Below are 12,204 nucleotides of genomic sequence, written 5' to 3'. Positions count from 1 at the left end.
GGTGACTTTTGCAAGATCACCACAAGGAGGCTTGCTGCCAGTTCTCTTCCTGTTAATAATTATGGCATGGAACGTTTATTGAGCATTTACCTATGCCAGGTACTCTACCAAGTTCTTTACATGTTTTGATTTTTATAGTTGAGGGCACTGAGATGCAGGGCCAATTAAAGAAGGTTCCCTACTATGTCATACTGACTACAAAACTCTCTTTAGTTGAGCCAATAACTACATTCTTTTCACCTCATTCTTAGCCAGACTGAGACAACAAAAGAAATGCACTGAGCGTGATTTGTTTTATCCTCACATCCCTAGTTCTTGTTCTGAGTGTTCACTCATGGCACAGAAATATCCCAAAGCTAGACAACCCCAAATGAAGAGAGCCTATGGCATGAATATTCCAGAAACTCATCAGGCCCTGAATATTTAAGCTGGCTGTGTGACTTATGCATCTAGGATTGAAATAAACATTTCAGAGTTTCTGTGCAAGATTTTGCAATATTTATATTACTCAAGGTCAGCTCTTGTTCCACAATATGCTTTGTGGATTACTTGCCTCTCAAGATGTTCTGTACGAAAAAAAGCCTGCGATCAAATAATTTTTGGGGAAAAAAACTACCATCTTGATGAGGTTCATTACTATACAGAAGTTTAAGAATGACTGCAATAAGGAAACATTTTTTGTTTAATGTAGCATTTCTCAGATTTATTTTTTTAATTTTTTAATGTTTATTTTTGAGAGAGAGACAGAGTGCAAGCTGGGGAGGGGCAGAGAGAGAGGGGGACACAAACCGAAGCAGGTTCCAGACTCCGAGCTGTCAGCACAGAGCCCAACGTGGGGCTCGAACTCACGGGACTTCAAGATCATGACCTGAGCCAAAGTTGGATGCTTCAACTGAGTCACTCAAGTGCCCCAAACATTTTCCAGATTTAGATAAACACAGAAATAAATACCCCTGCAACAACACACACACACACACACACACACACACACACACACACACTTCTTGTTATAAAATTCCTAGTGTTCCTACAAATGGGGAAAGATATGTGAAAGGAACTTTAATTTATTCAACAAATACTTATCAAGTACATATATAGTGGATATTATGGTTGATGCTGGGTTATAAAGATCAAAGACCCAGTCCATGGGGTGAATAGGTGGCTTAGTTGGTTAAATACCTGAGTTTGAATTTTGCTCAGGTCCTGATCTTATGGTTTCCTTGTGAGTTTGAGCCCCGTGTTGGGCTCTGTGCTGATAGTGCCAAGTGTGTTTGAGATTCTCTTTCTCCCTCTCTCTCTCTTCCCCTCCCCCGCTGGCACACATGTGCATGCTCTCTCAAAATAAATACATAAAAATTGGAAAAAAAAAAAAAAAAGAAAAGAAAAAAAGGTCCAGTCCATGACTTCATGAAGTGGGCAATGTAGTGAAGGGAATAGGCTTCCCAATTACTGTTCCCATACTATTTAGCAAGTAGTATGATGCACAAAAGGACGGATGTGGAAGTAGAAATTAAGACCTTTCCTGTGGTGCCTGGGTGGCTCACTGGGTTGAGTGTCTGACTTTGGCTCGGGTCATGATCTCTCAAGGCTCTGTGCTGACAGCTCAGAACCTGGAGCCTGCTTCGGATTCTCTGTCTCCCTCTCTGTCTAGCCCTCCCCTGCTCACATTCTCTCTCTCTCTCTCTCTCTCTCTCTCTCTCTCTCTCTCTCAAAAACAAACAAACAAAAAAACATTAAAAGAAAAAAAAAAGAAATTAAGACCTTCCCAATCACTTGGTTGTTGGAGATTAGTGCTGATTGCTATATTGGATTATCCTTAAAATCTAAGGCTTAATATCCTAGAAATGTAGTTCTCACTCATGTAAGATTCAGTGAAGGAAAGTGGCAAGAACAGCTGTGGCCCAGTGTAGTCATTTAGGGATCCAGGCTAATCTTCAACATGTGACATTTCTAGATGTCTTTGGGCACAAACATTCAGCCACTTGACAGGGAAAGAGAAAGGGACATTGTACAAGAGGAATTCACTGTCTGACTCTGAAAGGATACTTCCCCCCATGGGCCAATGGCTGGAATTCATTCACAGGCTACACTTAATTGCAGAAGGGCGCGGTCTGGTTCTGGGTCCAGGGAAAAGAAAAAGTGTTTAGTGAGCAGCTAACTAGTCTCTACCTCAGTGGACATATGAAATTAAGCAATAGATGAAGAAAAATTGAATTCCAGGCAGAGGAAATAAACTATCCAGTGACATAAAGGTAGGGCAATCCTGGCACTGTTCATAAACACCAAATGTCTGAAATGACTGCAGTTGAGGTCACCTGTGGAAAATCAGAGCAAGATCAGTTAGATAAACAGAGGCAAGACCATGCAGGCTGCTTATTTTATATGCTAAGCAAGTTGGATTTTAGTTCCTCAATGACGTTGACTTATTAAAGAGTCCAAGAAGTGTTACACTAGAATCCAAACAATGAGTCTGTAGAATAGGGATGCATGGTGAGCAAACAAGTAACTAATGGCATGGAATAAGGATGGATTCAAGACATAGCTGTAGGTAAAATAGATATGCCATGGGGATCCACTTAATGTGAAAAATGAGGGTGAAAAAGCAAGAGTCAGGATCTTTAGGGATGTGCACTGAAGTAGTTAGATATTTGGAAAGATAGTAAGTAGCATGGAAAGTTAATAGGGAAGGAGGAAACTGTATGGGTCCAACCCATAGCTAGGAAGTCTCTAGACGTTGAGATTTGAGGCTTTTCAGCATGTAGGACTCACTGAGGCATACAGAATGAATGTAATCACAAAGAGAATGTAGAGGCATGCAGAGGGCACACAACAAATTTGCAACCTAGAACTTAAGGGAAGAAGTTTGTCCATGGAAAGACTAAAATGGTAACAAAGAGAACCAAGAGAAGAAAGAATTTGCTAAAGGAAGGTAGGAAACAACACAAATGTACATCTGCTGGTAAATGCATTAATAAAATGTGGTATATCTATACAGTAATCTTATTCAGCAATAAAAAAGGAATAAAGGACACCTGGCTGGCTCAGTCAGTAGAGCATGAGACTCTTGATCTCAGGGTTATGAGTTTGAGCCCCATGTTGGGTGTGAGCCTACTTTAAAAAAAAAAAAAAAAAGGAAGGAAAAAAGGAATGACATACTGATACATAGTACAACATGAATGAACCTTAAAAACATTATGCTGATTAAAAGACTCTGGTCATGAAAGACCACATATTAAATGATTCTGTTGCTTGAAATGTCCAGAATAACAAATCCATAGAGTTAGAAAGTAGGCAAGGTGTTACAGAGGTGAGAGCATTCGCTGGGGGTGGTGGGAGGGGGGTGGGGGTGGTGGTGGGGGGGTGTGGTTGGTTGGTAGTGGGAGAAAAAGAAATGACTATTAATGGGCTTTGTGGTGGAAATGATGAAAATATTCTTAAACAGATTGTGGTGATAGTTGCACAACTCTGAATATATTAAAAACTATTGAATTTTAGACTTAAAATATGTGAATTGTATGATATATAAATTACATCTCACTATAGCTGCCATTTAAAATAAAGGGAAGGGGACCAGCAAACTCTTAAATACAGTAAACCCCATCTGTCTTCTAAGTCAGAGGTAAAATTCTACGATTTCTAAACCAATCATGTATTTTTTTGGTCCAAAAATATATTTAAATTTCTGCGTGAAAAAGACTTTCATTTTATTTAAAATTGGGCACCTTCTTTTTTTTTTATTTTTTAATGTTTATTTTTTTTACGAGAGGGAGAAAGAGAGAGAGACAGAGCACTAGCTGGGGAGAGAGGTGGCAGAGAGAGAGGGAGACACAGAATCTGAAGCAGGCTCCCTCCTCCGAGCTGTCAGCACAGAGCCCAACGTGGGGCTCGAACCCACATACTGTGAGATCATGACCTGAGCCGAAATTGGACTCTGAACTGACTGAGCCACCCAAGCACCCCAAAAATTGGGCACATTCTTAAGTCACTAAGATCATTACCTCTGCCTCTGCCTTTCTCTTCCTAAAGAAGTGTAGATAGTCTGTGAATTAGCTTTGGGATTTATGATAAGTAGGTTGGAGACATTTTATTTACAGTAAAAGACTTTTAATAACAAAATTAATAGCAAAGTTATCTTAGAAAATTTTGCACATAGCTATAAACATGTAGCCTCCTATTTTCCAGGGTTAGATAGTCAAAAACCACATCTTGAGCAATTCCTGGGATCCAAAGTGAACCTAGCCAAAACTTACCAGAGAAAACATTTGTCATTTTACATGAAAATTCTCATTCAAGATATTCTCCACTTTTTTTTTTTTGGAACAACACAAATATCATAGTTATGCATTATTTAGTAACCAGCTTGCTTTGCGAAGGTCACGTCTGTGTTCTCCAAAACGTGATGCTTGGTATGCAATAACACAAACAGATTTGTTGTTTTAAAGCAATAGGATGTGATGAGTGAATCCAACTTTCTCTGAAAGAAAGATGTCTCCTTTCTTCTGCATTTGATTTGTAAGTGGGTTTGGCCTCATTAATATTTAACCGTCTTTTTAATCTGTATGTCAGTTTTTATTGCATCCTGCTTCTGGGGAGGTTTTCCTTTGAAATACCAGTAACACCCATCCTTTAACATCAAAACAAGGGCTGTCTCAGGGGGACAACCAGTTTTATTTCATCTCTAGGGGTATAATTATTTTCTGTTTATCCACAATTCCTCAAGGGGCTGATGATGTAGGACACCCTTCTTGCAAGGCTTTGTATATCAGAAGAATAATCTGATTTGTTAGTGTTGCAGATATTAATTCTACATCATTCTTGTACATTGCCTGTTCTTAACCAAGCTATGTACAAGCTCTACTTTTTTTTTTTATTATTATTAGCATTGTATTCAAGTCTTTAAAGCTGTGCTACTTGATTATTTTTAGGATGTTTTCATGAGCTTGAGTAGTTTAGGGAACAGTGTCTTAACTGTTGATGTGTTTTAAACATTTAAATTCATTTTTAAACTCGTAATAAAATAAATAAGAATAGGGAATAGAATTATACACAATCCTCCTTGAATTTTCAGTATGATCATACATAGTGATAAAGCTACAAATAGGAACTGAGAATTAATATCTCTGGAGACTGACATTGAAAAATCGAGCTTGGCATCTCTGCAACAAGCTTGAACCTCTTTGATGTAGGTTGGTGATTTGTTTCCTGCTCACTTGAGATCTAGGTGAAAAAAAATGTAAAGTCTTAGTTTTCGTTCCTGATAGGAGAAATTCCAATGATAGGAGCCTCAGCCTGATTTGGTGACCACTATTGGCCTTCTCAGGAAAGAATATGAGGGTAGATCGGGTGGGATAGACTCAAGGTGCGGTCTCAGTCATTTCCCGTGGGACCCAACGCCACAATTTCCCACATTCTTCTCTAGCTAGGTGCCTGTACATAAGGAAAAAGAATAGGGTATGGAGGATATGTATCTGTTCACACCCTTAAGTTGTAACTGTGTCCTATGTGTACACAAATAACACGAGACGTCAGTGAAGGGATACTTTCTTCTGCCTTTTCATGAAGGTCAGTTGTGGCATTGCTTTGATTCTTTAAAGATTTTATCTCCCTTGTAAACTGTATTATCCATTTGTGTAGATGCACTTTGAAGTTAGAATATAGCCTGCAAATATGAAAGGGCAAAATTATCTTAGGTGACTGACCCCCCATGAAGTTCAGACTCATCCAGGCTTCTGTACACCATTTGCTGTAACCTGCGCTGGTAACACACCACAGCCAACAGCAGAACAAATGTGTGACTTTCTTTCATGACTTCCTAGAAGAGGAATAAAGATGATTTATCTTGTTATCCAAGCCAATTAAAACTCTTCCTCTTTAGATTTCTCAATTCCGTTCACAGGCTATTTTTGGTATTAGAATAACTGGCTACATGTCCTTGGGGTTTTAATTTACTTCCAGAGTTTTGTTTTCATAGAATAGCTAGAGTCTTTGTAGCCATTGTTTATGATTCTACAAATAGGTCCTTATGAGTAAGACTTGATTTTTGAACTAGTATTAAGAAAATGTACATTTAAAAACAAAATAAAACAAAACAAAACTGTGTTTTAAGGAGTAACTGTTTTCCTTTCTAGATCATAGTACAATAAGTGGCCCTTTTTGATCATTATTGATTTTTCCAGAGTAAGTCATTGCTGATTAATTTTATCTGTTTCCATTTTTTTCTTAAATAAATATTACTTGAGGCAATTTTATTACAAGGAATAAATTTTTTTTTAAATATGTAACATATTTTAAAATATGTAACATATTTTTTAAAATATGTACTGTTGGTGGCAGAAAATACCCTTATTTGGCTTTGTAACAGTTAAAATCCATTAATTAATTCGGTAATAGTTATAAGAAATCTATGTACCAGCCAGCCACTGTTTTAGGCCCTGAGGTTCCATAAATGTTTAAGACCTGATCCTTGCCCTATAAAAGCTTTCATTCCAGTGCCCCATAAAAAACATAAGTAGCTAACTGCAATGCAATTTGATAACTGCAGTAACACATATGCAAAGAACAGTGGGAACACAGACTTTCTGGTTTTCAAGTTGTGATAAATATTCTCTCCCATCAGCACATTATGGTGGGAAATGGTAGAATACAGTAATCCCCCTTTATCTGCAGTTTCACTTTTTGAGGTTTTAGTTACCTGTTTCACTTCTGTCAGCCGATGGCCCTCCTTCTGATGTATGTTCAGAAGTTCAGTAGTAGAGTAACGCTATGTCACAATGCTTCCGTCATTCACCTCAGTTCATGTTATCACTTTATCATCTCACATCATCACAAGAGGCACTTTATCATCTCACATCATCACAAGAAGAAAGGGAAGGACAGTACAATAAGATATTATGAGAGAGAGAGAGACATATTCACATAACTCTAAATAACAGTATATTGTTATAATTATTCCATTTTATTGTTAATGTTATTACTCTCTTACTGTGCCTAATTTATAAATTAAATTCTATAATAGGTATGTATATATGGGATATTTCATAGTATGCTTTGGGTTCAGCACTCTCCAAGTTTGAGGCATCTTGGGGGGTGGTGGGTCTTGGAACATATAACTTCCCCAGATAGGAATAGACTACTGTATTTTAATTACAAATGCACAATCGGTAGTCAAATGACTTGGGTTTAAATGTCCGGCTTCACTGGCAGCTGGGTGACTCAGTCAGTTAAGTGTCTGGCTCTTGATTTCACCTCAGTTCATGATTTCACAGTTCATGGGATTGAGCCCCACGTGGAGCTCAGCACCAACAGCGAGGAGCCTACTTGGGATTCTCTCTCCCTTTCTCTCTGCCCATCCCATGCTCATGTGTGTGCATATGTGCTCTCTCTCTGTCTCTGTCTCTCTCTCTCCTTCTGTCTCTCAAAATAAATAAATAAGCATTTTTCTAAAAAATGTATGGGTTCAATAACTAGGGAACACTGGGAAGTCATTTAATTTGTACAAGCTTTATTCCATAGACAGTAAAATAAGCATAAAATAGAGCCCTCTCTGATACTTAAGTACATTGTTTCCATCTTCATATTATCACACCCAGCTCTAAGCCACCCTTAACCCTTGCTTGGACCACCCCTGCTGAGGTAGACTGCAGAACATTACCACAAAGTCTTCCCATCCACATGTGCACAGTTGTTTGCAATGTGAACTTTCCTGCCACTCCCAGCAAGAGATGGACCATGTTTCTGTATTCTGTTTTGTGGCCTGCTTTGGCCAGTAGCAGAAATGATACCTAAGAGGTTAGCCTTTAAGTCTTTAGCCTTGCAGCTCCTGCCTTTGCCCTCTTGATTGTTGCCTTGTGATCACCGTGAAAGGAATCCAGTCTAACCAGCCAGCCAACTGCCAGACATTTGGGTGAAGCCATCTCAGACCTTGCAGCCCAGCTGACCCTCCACCTGAATGTAGAACAGGTGAACCCAGTTGAAAGAATGGCAAAAAACAATAAATAATTATTGTTTTCACCACTCAGTTTTGGAGTAGTTTGTTACACAGCAATAGATCCTTGAAGTACTTATCCCGTATGTTGCATGTACCCTAACTGGACAATTCTTAAATAGTAGATAGTGTTTATCCTTCGTTGAAAGATGCTTGTAGACCAAGGGAATCTAAATAGACTTTTCAGTCACTAGCCAATAAACTCTTCAGAGTCTGCAGCGCTCTGGGTTTTTAGACTAAACTTCTACCTGATGAATACCTTGTATATCAAATAATTTGAATCCAGTAACAGGTGATGACTATGTAGGAATTAACACACCAGATTCGATTGTGAGGCTTTTCTTAAATACCTTCTTAGTTGAGCAAATACTGTGTGAGAAGAGCAAATCTTAGTATCCCACACATTTACTATGAGCTTAGTGGCATATATATGTATATATTTATAAATGTAAGTTTTATATATATTATATATATGTACATATCATGTATACATACATATATGTGTGTGTGTGTGTGTGTGTGTGTGTGTGTGTGTGTGTGTATAAAACTTAGGACTGGCTTATCTTGGCAGGAGACTTAGGATGTTAGGATGTCTGGGAAGTAATATAGTCTTTATGAAGATAGGTTGAACATCATCAAACAGCATGGTTTATTGTGAGTTTTTGTTTTAAACATTTTAAGGGGTTGACTTCACATTCCCAGCAGATGGTGGTGGCAGCAGGCAGGCACTCTAGTCAATGAGAAATCAAAGTGAACTTTTAAAAGAGCTGATTGTTAAACTTGGAACAAAAAGGAGTGACTGTTAGGGGAAAAAATAACGGGTTTTCTACAATGCATGTTATTATGTGCAAATCAAAAAATTGAGAAACTATAGAATTTGCAATAAATACAAGAATGTGTATTTTTACATCATGGAATTGTAAAGTATTTAATCAGTCTGTTAGGAGAGAACTTGAATTTTAGCTGTCACTAAATCTTTTTAGTACATAGTAACTTAAGAAATGCAGACTAATGTTTTTGTTTGTTTGTTTGTTTGTTTTTCTAGCACAGCTTACCAGAGGTGTTTTCTACATGATTGTGGTGTTTATGTTGATGATTTAAAGTGGTGAAAATCACGGCATATATTCTCTTAGCCCATTCCCTAGCATGGTGATGATTATCTTCTTATACTTACTATTCCTGTTACTAATGACTATGATTTTAATACAATTGTTAGAAAATAAATGATTCTATTAATCATTAAACTACTTTTTATAGATTTCTGAGAGCTTCAAAGCAAAAAAATGTATGATTTTATTAAGAAATTCGTATTCAATCCTGGTTAAAAATAATCTTCTTTCTCTTTAGTCATGTTTATGCTTACCTTGTCCTTAAAAATATTGAGTATAACTTCTCTTATCACTAGAAATGTTCCAGATTGTTCACTTTTATATTACTAAATAGCTGCTTAATAAAACCTAAACCAAGATTATATATGTCCCCTTTCCCCTTTAGTTATGTTTTTTATTTGTCTTTAGTTTCATTTCTGCTTTATGGTAGTAGAAGTGGTGGTTTTGGTGGGGGGATTAAGAGAGAGACTATGTTTGCAGATAACCTTTCCGTTTTATTTGCTATGCTATATCTTGTGTTATCCAAGATTCTCCAGGCCATTTTTGCACGGTTGGTTTATCAGCATGAAATGGAATAGTTCAGGATACAACACAGCCCCTCCAAATGTCAGGCGTATGAGATAGCTAACAAACTTCATCAAATGCCAATAATAGGAAAAGAACTATATGTCTTATGAACCAGACCCACTTAGTCTTTAGGACTATATGGCTTTTTGTATGCCTTAGAAAGTCAACAGATGTGATAACTCTCCAACCAACTGGTTTCCTTTCCTTAGTTGAGTGATCAAGGGAGTAAAAGTACAGCTGCCGTTTTGGCGGCAAAGGTACAATTTTACATTAAACTGAAAAAAGTGCACACATTTCACTGAAATGCCCTCTATATTTGTTTTGAATTTCAGTTCATTGAATACCCTGAAAATTAAATAAACGCACAACAGGGCTTGCTAATATCTTCAATGAGGTGCTTAATTCCCCATCTTAATCAGCCATTTTCCATCCCTTTCCTCCTTCCTGCCTATCTGTCAAATGTTCCTTAATTAAGAATTATTCTTAATTACAAAGTTTATGTGTCATTTTATTTTAGAGGTAATTAATTAAATTTAACACTAATCGTTGGGGATATTGCCTTTTCTGCACACACATGGTTGCTTAATTATTGGAATACCTTGAATCCCTTGCCTGAGAGGAGTAGAGAGTATTGATTTGTTTTGTGTCTGGTATGTGGCAACTCATACTGAATAGGACAGAGACTCAGGCCATCGACCAGACAAAGAAGTCTGAAGCATTTTTTTCTCAACTGATAAAGGACAGTGAACAAATGCACTCTCTTAATTCAGTGCATTATGTGGAGTCTCTGAGGGGCAAGGAAGTGTGATGATTATGTATAAAATTCAATCTTAAAAAGAGTAGCCACAGTGAAGCTATTCTTTAAGGGTCCATGGATTCTTGTTTTAATGGATTTTCCAATGTTTGAATATGTGGGATTATACTGAGGTCACTCTGAGTAGGTCACCAGGTTGGTGGAAGGGAAGATCCAGTAAACAGATGAGGAAAGGGATACCTTAAATCTTAGTTCCTTCTCTCCATATTTTCCCTTCCCACATTCTCAGAGAAACCTTCCACAACTAAATTATATACCTTTCCTTGACACCACTTATTCTTATTATAATTTAAATGCCTTTGGTTGATTACTTGATTGTCTGCCTCATTTAATAAATGAAGTCCCTTCAAGGGCAGAGATAATTTCTAATTTTGCTTATCATTTATTTGTCATTTGTTTAGTAATTGACACAGAGAAGACACTAAATAAAAATTTTAATGAATGAATGAATAAATTTTAAAATATCTTTTCTAGAAACTGTATGTTATTTGACCTTTTTCAAGTAGTATGTGTCCATTATGTTTGCTGCCTCTCTGTTATTAGGTTCTGGGAACAAAGGATGGATGAGTAAAAGCTAATCCCTGACTTCAAATACTTATAGTACGATAGAGGAGAAACATTTAATTATGCAGTTAAATACCATACAAGACATACTATAATACAAGCTCTAAAAGATACAGAAACATGTCCCTATGAAAACACATAGAAGGCAGAATTTCCATGATGGGCAAACCTTTAAAAATGTAGAGATTATTTGAGATCTGCCTTGAAGATAGCTTGAATAAATGGAGAATTAGGGAAAGGGCATGCTGGGAAGAGGTAACAAGATGAACAAAGGTCAGGTACATAATTGAATATGATGTTAGCAAATTGTCAAAGATTAGAAGACATAATGGCATTCAAACCTGGAAAGGATCCAGTGAGAAGGGCATTCTCTGCCCTGCTGGCAGGAGTGCAAATGGGTAGACAATTTCTGGGAAGCAATTTGGGTATACATGTGAGAAGCCACAATATTTCTTCTTCTGGGAATCTATGTAATGATCAGAGATACATGTAATTCTTTATGTTCAGAAATTTTTGGTCACATCATAATTAGCAAATACCATTAACAGCCTAAACAAACAGTTGTAGGTCAATGATTAAATAAATTATAAAATTTCTATGGAATGAAGAACTATGCAACCATCAAAAAATCATGTTTTTAAATAACATATAATGACATGGGAAGGTGCTTGGAATGCAGTATGTATATAATATAATGAAAATTGAAACATAAGCCTGGATACCAGTTTCATAAAAATAAGAATATATCCAGAGGCCAAAGGGAAATAATATAGCAAATGTGTTAACTTATTAACATTAATTACCTTTTGGTTGTGGGTTTACAGAGGCTTTCCATTTTCATCTGCCTGTATTTTTTTGTTGTTTTCTAGAGTTTCTACACTGGATATGTTGCTTTTATAATGAGGAAAACAAATATATTTGAAATCATGGATGTTACAAAGGAAATTGGTTAGGATAACTTGCAACTAAATGATAAAATGAACTGAGAATAGTTTTAGGAAATGAAGCTAGGGGTGCCTAGGGGTGTCTGACTCAAGCTCAGCTCAGGTCTTGATCTCACAGTCGTGGGCTCAAGCCCTGCATTGGACTCTACACTAAGCATGGAGCCTACTTAAAAAGAGAAAAGAAAAGAAAAGAAAAGAAAAGAAAAGAAAAGAAAAGAAAAG

At 37.0% G+C, this 12,204-nt stretch overlaps 1 protein-coding gene across 5 annotated transcripts in view; it reads left to right on the top strand.

The window, feature by feature from the left end:
- Positions 1-12,204, top strand: part of CNTN4 (contactin 4) — a 911,050-nt gene that overhangs the window by 517,597 nt on the left and 381,249 nt on the right. The gene's annotated exons all lie outside the window — the stretch shown is intronic.

The sequence above is a fragment of the Herpailurus yagouaroundi genome, unplaced genomic scaffold (genome assembly GCF_014898765.1).
Source record: "Herpailurus yagouaroundi ecotype Mexico unplaced genomic scaffold, PumYag 183, whole genome shotgun sequence".
Classification (NCBI taxonomy): Eukaryota; Metazoa; Chordata; class Mammalia; order Carnivora; family Felidae; genus Herpailurus; species Herpailurus yagouaroundi.
Note: the sequence above shows the minus strand (reverse complement) of the source record. Positions and strands in the feature narration are given on the sequence as shown.